The sequence below is a fragment of the Emys orbicularis genome, chromosome 9 (assembly GCF_028017835.1).
Source record: "Emys orbicularis isolate rEmyOrb1 chromosome 9, rEmyOrb1.hap1, whole genome shotgun sequence".
NCBI classification, from domain to species: domain Eukaryota; kingdom Metazoa; phylum Chordata; order Testudines; family Emydidae; genus Emys; species Emys orbicularis.
The window spans coordinates 22,974,789-22,995,932 of NC_088691.1; positions in this window are offsets into that span (position 1 = coordinate 22,974,789).

Consider the following 21,144-nt stretch of genomic DNA (forward strand, 5'->3'; position numbering starts at 1 on the left):
CATATACAAGAAGACTTACAGGTAAACAGCCATCTGCAGACAATTGTCCTGTTAATGGGAGTCATTAAGATTCCAAACCACCATTAATGGCCCACACTTTGCATAATTATAATAGGCCCTCAGAGTTATATTTCATATTTCTAGTTTCAGATATGAGTGGTACATTTATACAAATAGGATGATCACACTAAATAGATTATAAGCTTTGTAATGATACCTTACAAGAGACCTTTTGCATGAAGCATATTCCAGTTACATTATATTTACTCATTAGCCCGCGCAAACAGAAGGGCTGCATCGTTCCCTGGCTTTGCGGCACTGCTCGCCGGTGACCCAGGGTACTGCTCCTCTCAGAGTCGGAGGTGGACTCTTATCGCTCGAGCAGATCGCGGAGTAGGAGTTCAAGGTCTCAACGGAGTCAACAGCCATACGCGGCACCGTGGCAGCAACAGTGGCAGCCGTCTGCTCAATGGCCCTTCTGGACACCCTGGGCTTACCATCAGAAACAGGGCCAAGTCGATGGTCCGCGATCCAGGACTGCGTTGGTGTCTTCGGCATCTTTCGTGCAACAGACCGCGCCGGCACCACCACCAGTGGCACCATCATCCGAGGGAGCGGCACCACTGGCATAGCCAGCTCTGGCACCATCTCTTCAGACAACGCCACCGCCAGGGGCTCCAACTTCAACCCCGCCAGCACCGTCAGGCTCAACACCGCCAGATTTGTAGGCCCTGGCACCAGCTGCGGTGCCAACCCCCCCATCAGCACCGGCACCGCAGCTCGAGTATCGTGTGCCGAGGGACCCCAGAGGGGACGTGGGTAGCAAACAGGGCCCGCTACCCATCCTCTCATCCTCGTCCTCGCCGGATGAAGCGTTCGCGGGGACATCGACGGCCCCAGCTCTCGAGGACAACCGTGTTCTCCAGCAGCTATTGAGACGGGCCGCTCAAAGCCTGGGGATACAGGTTGAGCAGGTGGAGGAGGATTTGGACCTGGTTGTGGACATCCTTGCTCCCTCCGGCCCATCCAGGGTTGCTCTGCCATTGATAAAAACAGTAGTTGACACATCCAAAAATCTGTGGCAGCTTCTCTGGCTCCTACGGCCAAGAAAACCAAGCGGCGCTACTTCGCACCATATAAGGGGTACGAACACCTTTATACCCACCCTCCCCCAGACTCTTTAGTGGTCGATGTGGCCAATCAGAGAGAGCGCCAGGGGTTCCAAGGCTCCACCCCTAAAAACAGGGATGCCAAGAAACTGAACCTATTTGGCCGAAAGGTCTATTCGACCGGGGGCCTGCAGCTCCGCATAGCCAACCAGCAGGCCATTGTAAGCCGCTACAGACATAACACCTGCTCGGCAATGGCTAAATTTGCAGAGCTCCTGCCTCAGGACTCTCGGGTGGAGTTCTCCGCACTTGTGGAGGAGGGGAAATTGGTTTCCTGGGCCTCTCTGCAAGCGGCTCTGGATGTGGCGGATGCAGCCTCGCGCATGCTGGCCACAGGGGTGGTGATGAGGCAAGGCTCCTGGGGCTACAGGTCTCTGGACTGCCCCACGAGGTCCTGCAGACCATACAGGACCTCCCCTTCGAGGGATCCTCCCTTTTCTCTGAAAAAACAGATAAGAGACTTCACAGTCTGAAGGACTCTAGGGCTACTCTGCGCTCGCTGGGGCTCCACACACCAGCTACCCAGCGCAGGCATTTTAGGCCTCAGCCTGCCCCTCGGCCTTACCAGCTGCAGAACCGCCAGGACATTCCACGTAGGCGAAACAGGAGTGGTAGGAGGAGGCAACGTCCCCCCTCTGGGCAAAACTCTGGCCAGCCCAAACCTCCGCCCGGGCCTAGACCACCCTTTTGAAGGTGTGGTTGAGGACGGCTCACCGGTATGGACTCTGGATCCTTCCCCTCTTACCTTCTCGTTCCATCTATCCCCTTTCTACCATGCCTGGTCCCGAATTACTTCAGACTGTTGGGTGCTCCGCACGGTAGAGAGTGGATATTCCATCCAGTTCTGTGCCTCCCCCACCCCACCAAACCCCTTCTCCGTCCCTCTTCAGGGACCCCTCTCACGAGCAACTTCTAATTCAAGAAGTGCAGTCCCTCCTCTCGGTGGGGGCAGTGGAGGAGGTTCCTCAGGAGCTAAGGAGCAAGGGATTTTACTCCCGGTATTTCCTAATACCGAAGGCTAAGGGGGGCCTCAGACCCATCTTGGACCTGCGGCAGCTCAACAAGTTTGTAAAGAAACTCAAGTTCTGCATGGTCTCACTAACCTCCATTATCCCCTCATTAGATCCGGGAGACTGGTACACCACCATCGACTTAAAGGACGCGTATTTTCACATCGCAATAGTCCCACATCACAGACGCTACCTCAGATTTGTGGTGAGCAACAGCCACTGTCAGTTTGTCGTCCTCCCATTCAGACTGTTGACAGCACCCCGAGTATTCAAAGAGTGCATGGCAGTCGTTGCGGCGTTCCTGCGCAAGTGCCAGATACAGGTTTTTCCTTACCTCGACGATTGGCTGATCAGGGGCTGCTCAAGAGCCCAAGTGCAGGGTCAGGTCGAATTCATAAGAAGGACCTTCCTCTTCCTAAACGAGGCCAAATCTACTCTGTCCCCGGTGCAGAGGATAGAGTTTATAGGCGCAGTCTTAGATTCGACTCAAGCCAGGGCATACCTCCCAGAAGCCAGGTTTCGCTCACTAGGGGACATCGTACGGGGCCTCAGACAGTTCCCCACGACCACAGCAAGGACTGCCTAAAGCTCCTGGGACACATGGCTGAGTGCACCTACGTGGTACAGCACGCCAGGCTCAGACTGCGCCCACTCCAGTCTTGGCTGGCGTCGGTGTATCGGCCAGCCCAGGACGCTCTGGACAGCATCATAACCCTGCCCCGCCCGGTGTTGGACTCCCTCCTATGGTGGCTCGACCTGCAAGTGGTTTGTGCGGGAGTGCCCTTTGCCAGCTCTTAGCCCTCTCTCTCATTGGTGACAGACGCCTCGGATCTGGGCTGGGGAGCTCATCTAGGGGACCTCAGGACTCAAGGCCTCCGGTCTCAGGAGGACCTCGCTCTGCACATCAATGTCAGAGAACTGAAAGCAGTATGACTGGCAGGCCACACTTTCAAAACCCACATAGCAGGCAGGTGCATCTCAGTCCTCACGGACAACACCTCGGCGATGTTTTATATCAACAAACGGGGGCGCACGCTCCTCTTCCCTATGCCGGGAAGCCCTCGCACTGTGGGACTTCTGTGTGGAGCACTCAGTCCTCCTGCAGGCATCATACCTCCCAGGAGTGCAAAACGATCTGGCGGACAGTCTCAGCCGGACCTTCCACGGCCACGAATGGTCCCTCCGGCCAGATGTGGTGAGCCCAATCTTCCGTATGTGGGGCTCTCCCCAGATAGACCTGTTCACCACCCGCAGCAACAGGAAATGTCAGCTATTCTGCTCCCTCATGAGTCATAGTCTGGGATCCATCGCGGATGCTTTCCTCCTCCCATGGGCCGCTAGCTTTATGCTTTTCCGCCAATTCCGCTGGTCCACAAGGTGCTCCTCAAGATCCGCAGGGACTGGGCCCGAGTCATACTGATAGCGCCGGCGTGGCCACGCCAGCACTGGTTCACGTTGCTCCTGTGACTGTCCGTAGCAGCACCACTCACTTTACCGCTGGTCCCGGATCTGATCACGCAGGACCATGGCCGACTCATGCACCCGAATCTAGAGTCGCTCCACCTCACGGCCTGGATGCTCCATGGCTAAACACCGCGGAGCTGTCATGCTCGTATCAAGTCAGACAAGTCCTTCTTGGTAGTAGAAAGCCCTCCACCAGGGCAACGTACCTTGCCAAGTGGAAGAGGTTCTCCATCTGGGTGGAGCAACGCAGTCAGTTGTCGTTGCCCACCCCCATACCGTTCATACTGGACTACCTCTTTCACCTAAAACAATACCTGTCCCTGTCATCGATAAGGGTCCACTTAGCCGCCATCTCCGCCTTCCATCCGGGCACAGACGGCTTCTCGGTCTTCACACGACTAGTGAGTCGTTTCCTCAAGGGCCTAGACAGGCTCTTCCCGCAGACGCGTCAGCCTGTCCCGGCCTGGGACCTTAATCTGGTCCTCTCCAGACTTACGGGCCCTCCATTCAAACCACTAGCGACCTGCTCCCTGCTCTATCTCTTGTACAAGGTCGTGTTCCTCGTGGCAATTACCTCGGCTAGATGGGTATCGGAGCTCAGGGCCCTCACATCCGAGCCTCCTTACACAGTTTTTCATAAGGACAAGGTCCAACTCAGACCTCACCCGGCCTTTCTCCCTAAGGTTGTCTCCCAGTTTCACATGGGCCAGGACATCTTCCTCCCAGTGTTTTATCCCAAGCCACACTCCTCCGATAGGGAGCGCAGGCTGCACTCACTGGATGTACGTAAGGCCCTAGCTTTCTACGTAGAGAGGACTAAGCCATTCCGGAAGTCCATCCAACTCTTTGTGGCCCTGGCGGACAGAATGAAAGGTCTCCCTGTCTCTTCTCAATGCATCTCGTTGTGGATCACATCCTGCATTCGGGAGTGTTACGGCCTGGCAAGGGTGCCCGCCCTGCCGATTACCGCCCACTCTACCAGGGCCCAGGCCTCCTCGGCAGTGTTCCTGGTGCAAGTCCCCACCCAGGAAATCTGCAGGGCGGCCACGTGGTCCTCGATACATACATTCACAACGCACTATGCAATTACACAACAGGCCAGAGACGATGGGGCCTTTGGACACGCTGTGCTCCAATCAGTGCATAACTCCGACCACACCTCCTGAGCTTTGGCTTGAGTCACCTGGTTGGAATGGACATGAACAATCACTCGAAGAAGAAAAAATGGTTACTCACTTTCTCGTAACTGTTGTTCTTTGAGATGTGTTGTTCATGTCCATTCCAATACCCACCCTCTGTCGGAGTAGCCGGCAAGAAGGAACTGAGGGGGTGGAGGGTCGGCAGGGCCCTATATTGGGCGCCATGAAGGCGCCACTCCAGGGAGCGCCCAGGCCGACCCTATGGATGCTGCTAAGGGAAAATCTTCCAGCTGGCGTGCAGGCGGCGCGTCCAAACCTGGTTGGAATGGATATGAACAACACATCTCGAAGAACAACAGTTATGAGAAAGTGAGTAACCATTTTTTACTTACCTGGCAGTAACTGGAATTCTTCAGAATGTGTTGTTCAAACACGTGTTTCCTGCTAGTAGAGTACTCTAAAATCTGGAGTCTTTGTTGACAAAGAATCTGAGTGGTGGTTGAGCCACTCCACACTTTGTGCCCTTGATATGGGAGTATGAGGAGACTTAGAGCTCGTGCGTGGCCCCAACAGACATTACTGTCCAAAAGATCTGATCGCAAGCACATGGGACACATATACACTGAGAGAGGAATAAAATACATATGGACAACACATCTCAAAGAGCTTTTTTGTTTCTGCTCTCTTATTCTTTGCTCCAGGTGAGGTTACAGCAGCTTGGGGGCTGCACTAACTTGTGACAGTTGGGAACAGTCCTGTAGGGATTATGTGCTAGCTGGGGATAGGCAGAAAACAACATTTTCCAATCCTGCCCACAGCATTTCCCTTTCCACCAGGGGCTTCAGGGAGGGAGGCAAAGAAGCCAGTTATGTTGGCCCTGCATGATGGGAATCTCAGCCAGGGATTTGCAGATGGTTTTTGCTCCCTGTGCAACACCTGCATGTCATAAAGGAAGCTGAACAGAGCAGAGAATCTGTCCCAAAGCTATTTATTGTGGCCTCTTGACCTTTCTGAAATATTTGTCCCTCAAGTTGAAAACACTAAAAGTATACCTCTGATGGAAAACAATTAAGATTTTTCAGCAGAAATAAAACAGGATCTTGGTTAAATGTTCAAGACTTGTGGAAGTTTCTTACCGTTAAACTTAAGATTCCATTTTACAGGTCACATGGGGAAGCAGGAAATGTATGACTAAACCAGCAAGGTTTTGTTCTTTCCATTCACGAGTGTTTTCACTCTAGTTAACAGAAGGGGAATTCTGTCATTTAGACTAGTATTGTATTGTAAGAAAAGGACAAGTATTGTGTATGGAAATAGGTTATCCTGAATACTCTATCTATATTTTTAGAAACAGCCTTTCCAAAACAATTTTAAATTGATGAAAGATGGCCACAGAGAAAGATATACACTATATAACACTTGCCTCAAATAAAACATAAAGGATTTCCCCCCTTTCATTTTAATGATTTTATTAGATTTTGTTCTTCGTTTAAAGTGAATTTAGTGTTTGCAAAAAATACTGGAGAGATGCAGCATGGGCAGTAGCAGTGCAAGCTTCTTTCTGACCATCCTGTCAATGTATCCTAGCCTTGACTTTGTGTTGAGAAAGGAAATATGTTATTGGGGTTAGAGGGTACATCAGTTTCCTTGGCCCTTCATTCCTTGGGGTATCTGAACAGATTGCCAACAAGGAAACCAATTGTGGTTATATCTTTTGTGAATTGGGCATGTAGTCACTAGGAACTGGATAAGTACCATAAACTCACCTCTTGCAGACAACTGAACAGGCATGGCAAACTAAATAATGGTTTGTATTAAAAATTATCTAAAAGTGGAAGGCTCCATATTGCACTTTCAGTCCCCTGAACCCATCAAGTTTTTATTTTATTTATTTATTGACTACAGCCTATGAGAATTAGGAATAAAGGGTAGGGATTTTAAAAGTGCCTATGTGACTTAAGAGCACAAGTCCCAGTGAAAGTCAATGTGACTTTCCCACCCAAAATAAGTACAGTACTGCAGGAGAAAACAACATTTCATGTCTACATTTCAAGTTACTAACCTGGATTTAGTATGTAGTGAAGTTATTCATGTGCTTGAGTGTTTTTGAGAATTAAGCCCTTAGATTGTAAGGTCTTTGGGACAGGGATTGTATCTTCCTATTTTTTCAGACAGCACTTTGCACTTTGTGAGAGGTACCAGAATACATATAATAGTGCATCCTCCAAGCTGTATAGAGTGGGGAAGAGGGAAAGAGAGAGAGAGAGAGAGAGGTTGATTTGTAGCGATTCTCTAAAGGAAGTACATGCATTTTTCTACCTGGCTATTCTGTTTAGGTTCTTTTACTGTGCTCATCATCATAGAATCTGTGCAGTGTGACTAGGCATCTCTCATGTGTTTGTTCGTTAATCCTCTCCCTGGGGGAGAAGTGTGTGCTGTGCAGTGTCTTGTTTTGTTAGATTTAAAAAAAAAAGAGAGAGAGATATACCTGTTGCTGTGTGTTAGAAAAGGCAAGGTTAAAGAAATGGACCTTGCACTTGAAGCAGAAAGTGCTAAGGTTTGTGACAGCCCTTAGTTCTTGGGGGAGTTCAACAGTGTCAGACTGTCCCCAGAAAAAGTTCTGTCTCCCACACAGGCAAGCTTTATTCTTCATATTGAGAATTCCATTTTGCCAGAGGAATGTAGTTGTTGACTATGGTCTTTGTCCTGGAGCTTTAGATGGTCTTTTAGATATCCTGGGCCTAGCCCATGCAGCACTTTGAAGATAAGGACCAAGACCTTGAACTTGATTCTAAATTCTATGGGAAACCAGAGCAGCGGACAGGTGTGACATACTCGCAGTAGCCTGTGTTGCTAAGGAGATGTGCTGCAGTGTTCTGGCTCAGTACTTTGTAGGAATGATTAAAAAAGACTTGGCATAAAGTATTCAGAACTGTTCTTGAAGTAAAAAAGATTCAAACAGAGCTCATAAATACTAAGTATTCTTTTAGATAAAGTCTCACTTAAACTATTAAACATGATTTTGGCAATAATTTAACAGCTTAATGTTAACAGTAAATACTAGTAAACCACATAAGGAAATAAAAGCCTTTTATATAGCAGAACATCTTGGGTCACCAAGCATTCCATTTATTTATTATAGAGTTCCAGTCTCTTCTAGTGAGAAGATGCTGTTTCCATATGATCTGTAATAGTAGTGTTGCTTTGCCTTTCTGAGATGTTCTTGCTCCATTTTTGCTGAAACAGGGTGCTGGATAAGATTTCTGGAAGCATTTTTTTTCCAGTTTAGCATCTCTGAATCAGGCATGTTAAACTTCCAAGATTTGTAAATAATGCTAGATGAAAAAATGAGTTCTAACTTAATGTAATTCTCTATTTCCATTAGTTTTGGAATATACTAGTTTTTCCTCGCAGAAATCAATGTGTTTGAACTGCTAATGTTTTTAATCAGATGTCAGCATTTTTGCTGATGGGACTCTTTCTGAGTATTGCTTTGGCTATACTGTAGTCTCTTCTCTCAAATCTTCAAATTATGAATTAATACTGAGCAACGAAGTGAAAGTGTGTCAAACAAAGCTTATAAAATGTTGGGAAAACAAAGTATTTACACAATCACTTTCCTCTCCTGACTATTAGGACAGAAAATATGCTGAACCAAATGTGGGTGACTAGCTGGCTACTGTAGAGACATGTTACGTTTCCCCCAAATTAGCCAGCTCTGTGCATGTAGATGTGGGGCTGGATTTGTTCCTAAGCCTGTGGAGGTTCTGGTGGCAGTGGAGTAGGTGCAGTTCTGCTGTACAAATGGGTAGGTTGGATGGGACGTGGAGGCCACTGCAGCGAGAGATCTCTCTCTGCACAGGCTGAGTCTAGCTCCATATAGGAATCCCTGTGTTCAGATACAGCAGAGGAAAAACTAGGGGATCTGCTGCCACAAAGATCTTTTGATTTTCTCCTGGCAGTAGTGGGAATTTGTGGCATAGAGAGTTGTCTAGAGCCATTAGGCTGAAGTAGTCACTGTGAAAAGGTTCTGCAACTGTTTTGTGGGCTACGGAAGTGGAAGAATTCCTTTGTGCACACCCTTCTGGAGATGCCCAGTGCTTGGCACACTACTTGGTAATAAGTCATCTTGTCAGGATTAATTGTGTCTTTATGCCAAGAGAGATGGAAGATATGTGATGGGTCCTACTGGTGCTGGTTATGGCTTGGTAGAAACTGAGGAAGAGGGCTAGTGGGGGACAGACAGAACCTCTTCCACTGTAGTGTTTTCTCTGTCACTGAATCCATGACTTATCAAGGAGAGAGAATTCTGTAACATGATTTAGTTTTAAATTAGTTGGAAGTTAACTGGAGCTATTTTAAAACAAATTTATAATTACTACTTCATAATTATTAATTCAAAGATAATAGTGATCATTAGGTCATAGACAGTACATTTTCTGTTGCTATGTAAGAGGAATGACACAGCTGAATTCCCCTAGTTAACAGTTTTCCACCAAGAGTTGACAAAAAAAAATAAAGACAAGAAACTCCTGGGTGAGTCACGGAAGTGGGCGTGTTTTAGTAGAAGGAGCTTTCATAACACATCCACCAGTGGCCAAAGACTAGGAAACCTTGACACACTTAGTCTGGCAGAAAGCAATCCTTGTGAATATACAATACATCTTGCCAACATGGATTACAACTGAGCTGCTTTCTTTAGAGGCACAACAGAAGTGAGTATGCTAGCAGCAGTGACCATGTTTGTTTTTAAAGTGGACTGTCTAGTTGATATGTTTTAAAATCAGTTTTGAATTCAGGCCAACCTGGCTTTCTGTTTTCAAAATATTGTTTTAGTTAATTAAAACAATATCTCGTCTCTAGAGAAACGTGTGCGATTTATTTGTGGTAGGTTAGGTATGTTGGTGTTAAAAAGCATAAAGTTAAGGATATTGTGGAATCAGGAAAATATGAATGAATTAAAGATATGAAAGCATGTTTTGTGTGTGTGTGTGTGTGTGTGTGAGAGAGAGAGAGCGCAATGACATTTACATATGGGTAGTACTTTATTAGTAGTAAAAAATATCTTTTGAGAGCAAACTTGACCTGTGCAGTTAAGTTGGCATTTTTTTTTTTTTTTTTTTTAAGTCTAAATGTGGAAGTAAGGAGTAGTAGCATAACAATTCTCACAGGTATTTCATTACTATTTTAAACCTGGTTCTAAATTTTGAGTAAATCCAGTTGCTTCCAGTTCTAGTTATGCTTTGTAAAACTTCATCCTTACAATGACTGCTATGTTTTGGTAAGCCTAGAATTTGTGAATAGAGAAAGAAACTCTTGTCTTTGGGCGGCTCACTTTACAAGATAGTAATAGCAGAGAGAAAAATAATAAGCAAGGAAGGTGCACCTTTTTTATTCAGGGATCATATTTTTACAGAGTATAGCTATACATTTTATATTACTGGGTTTTTGTTATATTGTTTTTTAAGTAGAAGCCACTGAAGCTGGGAGGGTGCTTCTCAGCACAGGTAGACAGCCACACACTAGCACAGCTATTTTTAGTGTGCTAAAAATAACAGTGTGGCCACAGTGGCACAGGTAACAGTTAAAGCTAGCTGCCAGAGTACAATCCTTACCACCCCCCTGGGTATGTACTCAGGTGGGTCTCCTGAGCTGCCACTGTGGCCAACCTACTATTTTTAGTGGTCTCGCTTGAGCAGAGCTAGTGCATGTCTTTGTGCCCACGTTGGGAAGCACACTCCCAGCTATAGTATAGACCAGTGTTTTTCAACCTTTTTTTGGGCAAAGGCACACTTGTTTCATGAAAAAAATCACGAGGCACACCACCATTAGAAAATGTTAAAAAATTTAACTCTGTGCCTATATTGACTATATATAAAGTAATTCTCTTGAATAGGAATCAAATAAACACAAAGAAAGTATTTTATAATTACTTTATTATGAAATAGTAAGTAAACAGAAATATGAAAAATTATAAAATACTTTATTCAGTGCGCAACCTGGGCCTGTTTGGCTGAACACAAAGCTGATATTCTGAGCTATTTATAGTCCTTAACATCAGTGGTGGGATTCAAAAATTTTAGTAACCAGTTCCGACATTCAAGCATGGTTTAATATTTTTTTCCCACGGCACACCAGGCAACATCTCGCGGCACACTAGTGTGCCGCGGAACAGTGGTTGAAAAACACTGGTATAGACATACCCTGTATGGGGGTTAAGGAAAAGGATGCCGTTTCTAGTGGTTTAAAATATTGCATAAATGTTTCTCATAGAATTTAATTAGGTTAAGCCTCTAATACTTGGTTTAAACAAATTACTTAAAATACTTGTTTAAATGAAATTTCTTTATTTGGTGGTTAATGATTTTTAACTTGTATGCTTCCACTTAAACTTTTAAGACTGCTTCCAAGCTCATGAACTTCTGCCTACTCACTTATGACCAATTTCACACCGGTGAAAGGATTAGGGTTATTTTCCAGGGATCCAGAAATTAGGCATGATACCATTAAATAGCAAAAAAAAAGTGACATTTCAATTTATGTAATTGAGTAAAGATGCAGAAAAATACTTATTTTAAAAAATACTTGGGAAGGGAATGAGTTGGAAAGATTTTAAAACTTGGATCTGTACTATTCTACTGCTTCTCATTTTGGGCCACATAATTTACATCAGAAATACAAAGCTTAAACTTGAGAAATGTTGTTCTTTGCTGAAGACATTGGGCCATATTGTTAGCTGGTGTAAATAGGTATAGCTCCATTGACGTTAGTGGAGTTACACTGATTTACATCAGCTGATGATATGGCCCATTGATAACATATCTCTTTAATCTTTCTACGCTGTTATTTTTTGGTATGTCCTTTATTTCAGGTCTGGGTAGACTGAGATGGCACAGTTGAGCCCCAGTTAAACTCCTGCCCCAGGTAGAAAGCTGGATGATAGTACCCATATTGTATATTGGAAAGTAGCTATTAAATACCTGACACAGTAGTTTACTGCAAGTATATCAGAGGAAATGATCTTTGCTAAACCTTAGGAGTTTCTATAATGAAGTAACAGTATACACACAAGGTTGGGGATATATATGCCTTGGGTGTATGATGTTAATAAACAACAAGTGTGTGTTTCTAAAAACCTAAGTAACAAAACATTGAAATACTCCTTTGTTTGGAATGGAAATTTGTGTGATTGATATATCTATATATATCTATATAAAAATAAATAAATTAGGGTAAGTTTCTCCAGTAACTTATAGTACACCTCTACCTCGATATAACGCTGTCCTCGGGAGCCAAAAAATCTTACCGCGTTATAGGTGAAACTGCGTTATATTGAACTTGCTTTGATCCACCGGAGCGCGCAGCCCCGCCCCCCTGGAGCACTGCTTTACCGCGTTATATCCGAATTCGTGTTCTATCGGGTCGCGTTATATCGAGGTAGTGGTGTACTAGGATGTGATTCTTATTTATCATTTAACAATTCAAATCAAACCCTCATTTCTAGATTGATTGGCTCAAAATTTAGCCTCCTTTTAGTTTTTTTTCTCTAAGTTTGCAAAGTTCAAGTAATTCTTTAAATGTGTAACTATTCTGTCAAGACATGCTTTAAAGCTCTTTTAAAATGCCAGATTCCTGTTGTTCATGTGGAACCCTACAAGAGCACATCACTATGCACGCATGGTGGAGGGAGGAAATTGTTTTATAAGGAAAGCTTGTAATTTAAATTTTCCAAGGAATAAGGAAACTAAAGGTTATGAAAATATTTGGATACTTCGTGTGACTGATTTGGAGTTGCTTTGTAATAATTTTTGAGTACAATATGTTTGTCTGTTGTAAGGGGTTTACTGTGAATATATTGGTTTAGTTTAATAGCAAGCTGTTGGAAAAACAAGCAGGAATGTAAAAATGACGATGCAAGATATGACCTTCCTCAACAAACACTTGGGGGTTATTACCAGACAATGGGGGAGGGCATTTGCCTGGAGGAGATTGACTTGGCCTCCTGCAGAACCCACCAAACTGGTTTTGGACTAACTGGGCTAAAAATAGCACAGGAAGAGAGAATAAAGAACTGGCAGGATAAAAAAGGATCTCTCTCTCTCCCTCTCTCTTTCTCTCTCTCTCTCTCTCTCTCTCTCTGGGGTAGTTACTTTTGGGGAACAGGCTGAGACCCAGGCCCCCAGAGGTTTGGGATGTGAGGGAAGATAGGCCTGCCTAGGAAGTAAGGTAGATGTGTTCAGACCTTTTTGTTCTTTTACAAATTCTTTTCTCTTATTGTTATGGTTACAGGGCACACCATACCTTAGGCCCCTTTTTGTCCCTATTCGGTGCACCCCTCATATTACAGACCTGGCTTCCTGCACCTTACTTTGGGTGGAACCATGTACTCCAGCCACTTTAGATTGGATCTCTGGGCTGCGGCCCCCATTTCCCAACCATGTTAACACAATAGGCCCTGTAAGCGTTTCCCTTCAGGAGCCTGTGACAGTCTGTTTGCAGTAACACAGAAACAGCACTGCTCAAAGAGTCCTACATGCTGATTTCACCTTATCTATACCTTAATCTTTCCTTGCAGGTATTTGTAAGTTCCCCTTAGACAAGGTAACCCCTCATCTCTCGCTGGGAGAAGCAGACTGTCCTGCTTACAGGACACATGTTGTCTCTATGTTTTCCTTGGCATCAGTGGGCAGCCAACCTACTTCCTGACCCAGCATATTAAGATTTAGGGTTCCCTTTGAACATAGGTTTAGGGCTAGTCTACACTTGAAATTATATAGTGGCACAGCTGCAGTGCTGCAGTTGTGGTACTGTAGCGCTTCAGTGTAGACAATCACTACAGCAACAGGAGGGGCTCTCCTGTCACTGTAGTTATCCACCTCCCTGAGAGGAAGTAGCTAGATCAAAAGAAGAATTCGTCTATCAGCCTAGCACTGGCTACAGTGGGGGGCTAGGTTGGCTTACTTACATCACTCAGGGGTGTGGATTTTTCACAACCCTGAGCGATGTAGCTGAGTTGACTTAACTTTTCAGTGTAGACCTGGTCTCAGACTTGGGAAGAGTAAAACTATCCTTAACAGGGATGCAGCCAGATAGGCATTATTCCCCAGTAAACAGCTTCCCTATTATTTCTTCAGGACTCTTATCTGTGTCATTGTTTTGCCTTCCCTGCTTGGTTCCTTTAACCCCTTTGATTATTCAGACAGGAGAATATTTTACAGGTAGCCCAAAAGAGATTATATTTATAAATAATACTACACATAACTGCCTCATTCTCCGCACCTATGTTATTTGTTCTTTTGTTCCTACTGTTAAGATTAAACAATAGACGAGGGGTAAGCAACCTATGGCACGCGTGCCCAAGGCGGCATGTGAGCTGATTTTCGGTGGCACTCACACTGCTTGGGTCCTGGCCACCGGTCCGGGGGGCTCTGCATTTTAATTTAATTTTAAATGAAGCTTCTTAAACATTTTAAAAACCTTATTTACTTTACATACAACAATAGTTTAGTTATATATTATAGACTTACAGAAAGAGACCTTCTAAAAATGTTTAAATGTATTACTGGCACGTGAAACCTTAAATTAGAGTGAATAAATGAAGACTCGGCACACCACTTCTGAAAGGTTGCCGATCCCTGCAATAGACCATTTGAAGAAGGCTGTTTTGGGTCACTGTAATTCATTGGCTCCTAAGCTCCCAAATGGAAAATCTGGTTGGGCCTGCTGGGGAAGCATGGTGCTGTAGACCAGGACCCTGTCTAAGAGCTAGAGAATCGTGTGATTGCACCTTAGGGAGGTAAAGGCATGAGGCCTAAGACCTAAGTGGTTGTTCTGAGAGATGCCAGAGAAGGGGTCAGAGGTGGAGCTAGCCTTGTAACCCTAACAATTCTTCTTAATGTTTTCCCTCTCAGTGTTTCTAGGACACTTACTGGTGTTGGTGTATAGCCATGCAGTTCTGAATTATGGAATTAATTTTTCCTTGAGAATTCCTTAAAAACCTAAGAACATTAAAGTTTACTCCTGGGGGAATTCTGCGTCAATGACTTCTGACGGGGAAGCAAAGGGAAGCTGCAAGAACGGTCATGTGCCCACTCCCTGGCAGTGCAGACAGTTCGGTTTGGGCACCCAAAGCAGCTGGTAGAGACATAAATCATCGCCTGAGTGGGGGGGCCCTGGGTAGTCGTGTGTATGTGAGAGAGAGAGAGACACTCTGATATTGCAGCACGCTCAGTGTGGAGGGGCAGGGCTTTGGGATATTTCTGAAGAGGTAGGCATGGGGCATGCTCTGTTCCCTCAGGCAGAGGAGAATGTAGCAGCCTGCCTGCTTAGTGAATTGTTCCCATTGTTCTTAGTGAATTCCCCCAGGAGTATAAAACAGGTGTAAAAATTTTAAGGCTTCTTTACATTGCCAAAATGGTGTAAAGGAGACTTATTGTAAAGGACAGTATGGCCTTATAAATGCTTATGGTGCTTTAGTAATTAGAACTGAAGTTCTGGACTGAAAAAATTTCTTACCAAAATGTGTTCCATGAACTGTTTTCTACTGATCTTTGTGGAGATGGTCAGTAGCCAGTATAAATTGTGAGTTTGAGACCCCAGCCCTCACTTGCTCTTCAGTTGCCTATGATGCAGCACTGAGCATATGGCCACATATATTTGTTGACTATTAGAAGTATAGGGTCAATACTAGCTACATTACTATTAGATAGAGGGGGTTTGGTGATTTCCTCCAATGCTCCCCACTCCCATTCTCCATCCATTGTATTGTAGTTTAAATAAATTGCCAAAATAATTGAAACTAGCTGGATTATATTGCATTATTCTGACAAAAAATGCAGAATTTTAAAATATTGTGTGCAGAATTTTGTGTGTGTGTGTGTGTGTGTGTGCGCGCGCGCAGAAGTCCCCCAGGAGTAAAAGTTGCACTAATCTTTTGTGCATATGCCCATTCCATGGTGTGCATGCACCTCATATGGTAAAGATGGGAGTCTTTTCAGCCATCAGTACCCATCGGGTACACATGTCCTCGTGCTTCTCTGTGAGGGCATATAAGGGCGAGGTGCACCTGCCACTATTCAGTTCCTCTCACTGACTCACGGCTTAGAGACAAAGCCCAACAGTCGAAGAGACTGCCAGGCTTCTTGATAGCCTTACTAAATAGTTCTACAGTTAGAGTATAGTAATAGTTTTTAGTAGCTTTAGTAGTTCAGGTTTCAGAGTAGCAGCCGTGTTAGTCTGTATCCGCAAAAAGAACAGGAGTACTTGTGGCACCTTAGAGACTAACAAATTTATTAGAGCATAAGCTTTCGTGGGCTACAACCCACTTCTTCGGATAAGCTTTCGTGGGCTACAACCCACTTCTTCGTGGGCTACAACCGGATCCGAAGAAGTGGGTTGTAGCCCACGAAAGCTTATGCTCTAATAAATTTGTTAGTCTCTAAGGTGCCACAAGTACTCCTGTTTTTTTTAGTAGTTCAGTTACCTGTTACAACCTTTAGATCTTACTTGCTCTAGCATTATTTGATTCACCTAGGTTTAAACACTGCCCTTCGTGCAAGGGAGCTCTCGCAGCTTCGGATGGATACTCAAAATGCCTCTATTGTCTGGGATAATTGCATATTCCCAGTAAATGTGTGATTTGCAAGTCATTCAGTTCCTGAGCTAGGAAGGATAGGGAAGCTTACCTTCAGGTCTTCCTAATGACCAAGTCAGTGAGACCTGCTTCTGAACCAGGCTTTCTAGACCCACCTGTAGCGGGACCTTCTGAGCCAGAGTGGACATGGACTCTTTACCTTCAAGAGCTCCAACTCGAATCACAACCATGATGACAGCTTCCTTCTCAGTCAGACTGCAGGGAGCTAGAAGCCTCAGGGACAGGTTGCCATGAGGGGTTTCTCTAAGAGGAAAACCAAGGTGCTGAACATTGTCTGACACTTTGTGGCCCACAATGGTTCCCGTAAATTATTCTGCACTTCTTTTCCTAAAATTATTCTGCACTTCTTTTCCTAAAGTTGTTTTGCGTTTCTGCTGCTGGAAAGCCTGTCCTGGATTCTCCCACAAAGCTATTTGCAGTTCTGTGGAGAAGGTAGTGATTGATGTAAATGAAGTGACATGTGGTCTGATAGCTCTGATTGAAAGGCCTTACGTAAATGTACAGTTTAATAGTAGTAGCGGTGTTCAGATACTACGGTGACGGGCACTCTCCAACTGCTCCATACTAAAAAATAAAAAGAATTCCTTGTTCAGATAAATCTTTTTCAGCTTCATTTGTGAAGTGGTTTCTTACTTTGATTATTAATTTTATTACTCTTAAAATTATTAATAAAATTAGAATAAATTGATAATCTGTACTTTGCCAAATATGGTGGATGCCATTTCAATTCTGTTAAATACAGCTTTCTATTATTAGCATCATTTTCCAGAGAACTGATCCTGTCCCATTGACTTTAATGTTAATGGGATTTGGATATTAGCAACTGTCATGCAGCTTGTTGACAACTTTTTGACAACCCGGGACTGCCACTCTCTGTGGAAAGCTCTGGCCACAGGCAGGTTTCTGGGACTGCAACCAGGGAAGAAAGCACTGGGATGTGCCAAGCCTGGGTCCCCAGTGCCAGAGCAGGGTTTCAGTGAACAAGGGAAAGACCAATTTTCCATTTTAAAAATAAGATTTTTTAATTATATTAAAGAATATTATAGGTTTATTTTACATCATTATAATTAATGCTAGTCAGCACTTCCATTATTGGCCTTCTAATTTTAGTGGCTGTTACATTTCTTTCTGTGGAACAATACTTTTATCATATTTTTAGGATGAAAAGCTAGTTCGGGTACTTTTTAGCTTCAAAAAAAAAAAGGAAGTTAACAGTGTCAGACACTATATTGATTCTAATTATGTTGTATGTGCAATAATGTTTTTTTTTTTTCAAGAAAGATTCTGATACTTATTTTTAGCCAACAGACTTAGTCAATCACTGTACATCAGGGGAGTAATTCTCATATTGCTCTCTGATGTGTTAGACCACAGAAGCTACATAAGAGCCACTTTGATCTCTTGCGGGGCAGGAATCTGCTTTAAAAAAAAGTTTCTGAATGCAAATGTATATGATAGATGCTCTTCTGGATAAATAATTCTCTTACTTGGTTGAGTTCTTATATGTTCCCTTGATAATTTTTTCTTTCTTTTAATCCCTGCTCTCATTCTAAAGGGATGGAAAATACATTAAAGGAAGTGAAGAAAGGAACATGAAAGAGATGTAAATTTCCTCTAAGTGGTTTTAATGTTCCTGACACAAAACCCAGCCAACTCTAGTCTCTTCTTTGGTCTTTCAGCATCTCGTCTAAGGCCAGGTCTGCATGACAGACCTATATCGATATAACTACGTCGCTCGGGGTGTGAAAAATCCACCCCCCTGAGCGACATAATTACACCAACCTGACACCCTGTCTAGATAGCACTATGTTGAAGGGAGAGCTTGAGCTTCTCTTGTTGACATAGCCACTGCTTCTTGGGAGGTGGATTAACTACACTAATAGGAGAAGCTCTCCCATTGGCGTAGTAGCATCTTCACTAAATCACTACAGCGGCGCAGCTGCACCAATGCAGCTGCGCCGCTGTAACACTGTACATAACAACAAGTCCTTATATACACTCCTCTTCCCCCCCAGTCTAATGGCAATACAGCTCACTGGGAGAGGAAACCTTTGTCTGTGACTCTCGATTGAGACTGTGAGGAGAGAATAGGTTCTGGAAACTCTTTGCCTTTCAGCACCTCTCCTTAGTGGTTACCGGATTCTCTGTTCTTTGGGGACATCGCCATTAAATTATCTGTGCAACAATAATCTTAACAAAAACAAGATTTATTAAAAACAGAAAATGAAATTAAAAGAAAAGAAATGGTTTGTGTAACATCTAGATAGATACTTCTCATAAACTAAATATAGAAGGCATTTTCAGTTTAGTTGCAGAGGAAAAAGAAAAATAAATAGCTCAGATTTCTTGAAAGCAGTCCTCTCTCTGAACAATCTGTTCAGCCTGTCAGTTTCTCTTTTTGATCAGATAGCAGCAATCCTCTTTGTGGCCAGAGAACTCTCTTATTGAGCCCCCTGATCCAGGGCTAGCTACTTCCACCACTTTCCAAATCAGTTTTGTCCAGTTAGCTACACATACATTAGGATTTGGACTCATCATTTTTTCTAGGCATGGATTGTTGAGGATACAAAGTTCCTTTTATGATTATTAATAGCCATCTTTCAAATGCTTAGCCTACTTCAGATATCACTTTTCACAGCCCACCTTGACTAGCTGTTTCTAGTTAATCAAGTTTCTTGTTAAAACTCCCTAAGCAATTTTTTTGGCCAAGAAACACTAACTATGGGTAAGGTCCCCAGGCCCTCTGTCAAAATATTGCAGTGTACTTTCTTGTTTCAGGAATTTTTAATGAGTTATGAGCACAAAACAACGAGCCCAAGACAGTTCTCTCACAGGGCCTTGTGCATCTCTGTAGCGACTCCTGCCTATGTGCTAGCCTACCATATAGTGATTTTTAACAGGTTCTGGCTTGTCAACTTGATTGGTTATTGTGGTGTAGGGAAGCGTGTGATCTGGGTCTTCAGTACTCAGTCTGCAAAAGAGCCAGTCTGGAGCAAGGTGGGTTGAGTTGTCTCTCTGCCTTAAGTTGCAGCCTGCTTTGCCTGCCTCTCTGTTTGGTTGTTGTGTGTTAGATTTCTGTATTCTGAGAAATAAAGTGGTGTTATGTTGCAACCTTTCAGGAAGAATGTTTGTTTGTTTGTTTCTAGATTTGGATCACTTGATGATTATCTTGTTCTGTTCATTCCCTCTGGGGCACTTGTCATTGGCCACTTTCGGAAGACAGGATACTGGGCTTGATGGACCTTTGGTCTGACCCAGTATGACCATTCTTATGTTCTAATTCTTTGCGTATGCCATAAATATAACAGTTTTATGTGATGGCAAAGCCTTGCAGAAAGGGACTGAAGGGGATTCAGGAAATGTCTATGTGGTAGGGTAATACGCACTATGTGGGGTGTGATTTCTAAAGTGCACTAACATATTGTGCATATGCCATTCCATTGATGGTGTGCATGTGCCTCATATGGTAAAGACAGGCGTCTTTTCAGCCATCAGTACCCAATCCTTATAGCTCCAGCATGGCCCAGCCAATTCTGGTTCACAAATCTATTGAGTGTCTCAGTATCTTAGTCCAGGACCTTACCTCTGCTTCCAGACCTACTGTGTAAGAACCAGGGACAGATTCCACACCTGAACCTAGCATCCCCCGTACCTCACTGCATGCAGGCTGGATGGATGTCATCAGTACAGCAGGCTTGCTTCTCCTCAGTTATGGAAGTTATGATAAGCAGTAGAAAGGACAAGACAAACTTACCTGTCAAAATGGACAAGGTTCTCTCATTGGTGCCAGTGGAAATAATTGATTCCACATTACCTTTCAATCCCGCAGACTCTCGATTTACTCAAACTCAAGATGAAGAATCTGTCTCTTAGCTTGATCATGGCGCACCTAGTGGTGATCTCATCTTGCCACCTACTGATTGAGGATCACACAACCGTGGTAAGGTTCTTGAGAGTCCTAAGTAAAGTATTCCCACCTATCAAAGAACTACCTCGGGACTTGAAATCTAGAGCTCACAGCACTCATGGGACTCATCTTCAAGCCCCTGGTTGCCTCGTCTCTATTACACCTGTCAGTGAAAATGGAATTTTTGATAGTGATAACTTTGGCCAGAAAAGTAGGAAAGATTCAAGTGTTTATGACTGACCCTCCATATACAGTATTCTACACAGATAAGGTATTAATGAAGACATATCCTAAATTTCTTCCTAAAGTAGTCACAGGCTTCCATCTCAACCAACCAGTATACCTACCAGGATTCTTTCAAAAATCTCATGCATCCAAATCTGAGGCAACCTTGCATACATTAGATGTGAGGCGAGCCTACTTCCTGAATAGAATGAAACTGTATAGAACATTGCCAAACTTGTTTGTCTTCACTGAGGGAAGGATGATGGGCTCTGCAGTTTCAGTCCAGAGACAGTGTAATGGGATTTCTGATTGTATTAAAATGTGATGAGGTGACCAAGGTAGAGACACCAGCTACGATCAGGGCCCCTCCACCAACAGTGCAAGTTGTGTCAGCAGCATCACTGAGAAACTTAATATCTGACATTTGTAAAGCTGCTGCTTGTGTGTGAATCCACATGTTCACTTGATATTATACCTGAGTAGAAGCCTCTAAATCCAACACTACAATTTAATCATTATTTTGGTAACTGCTTAAACTTATACCTCCTAAATATGATAACTGCTTGGGAGTCACCAT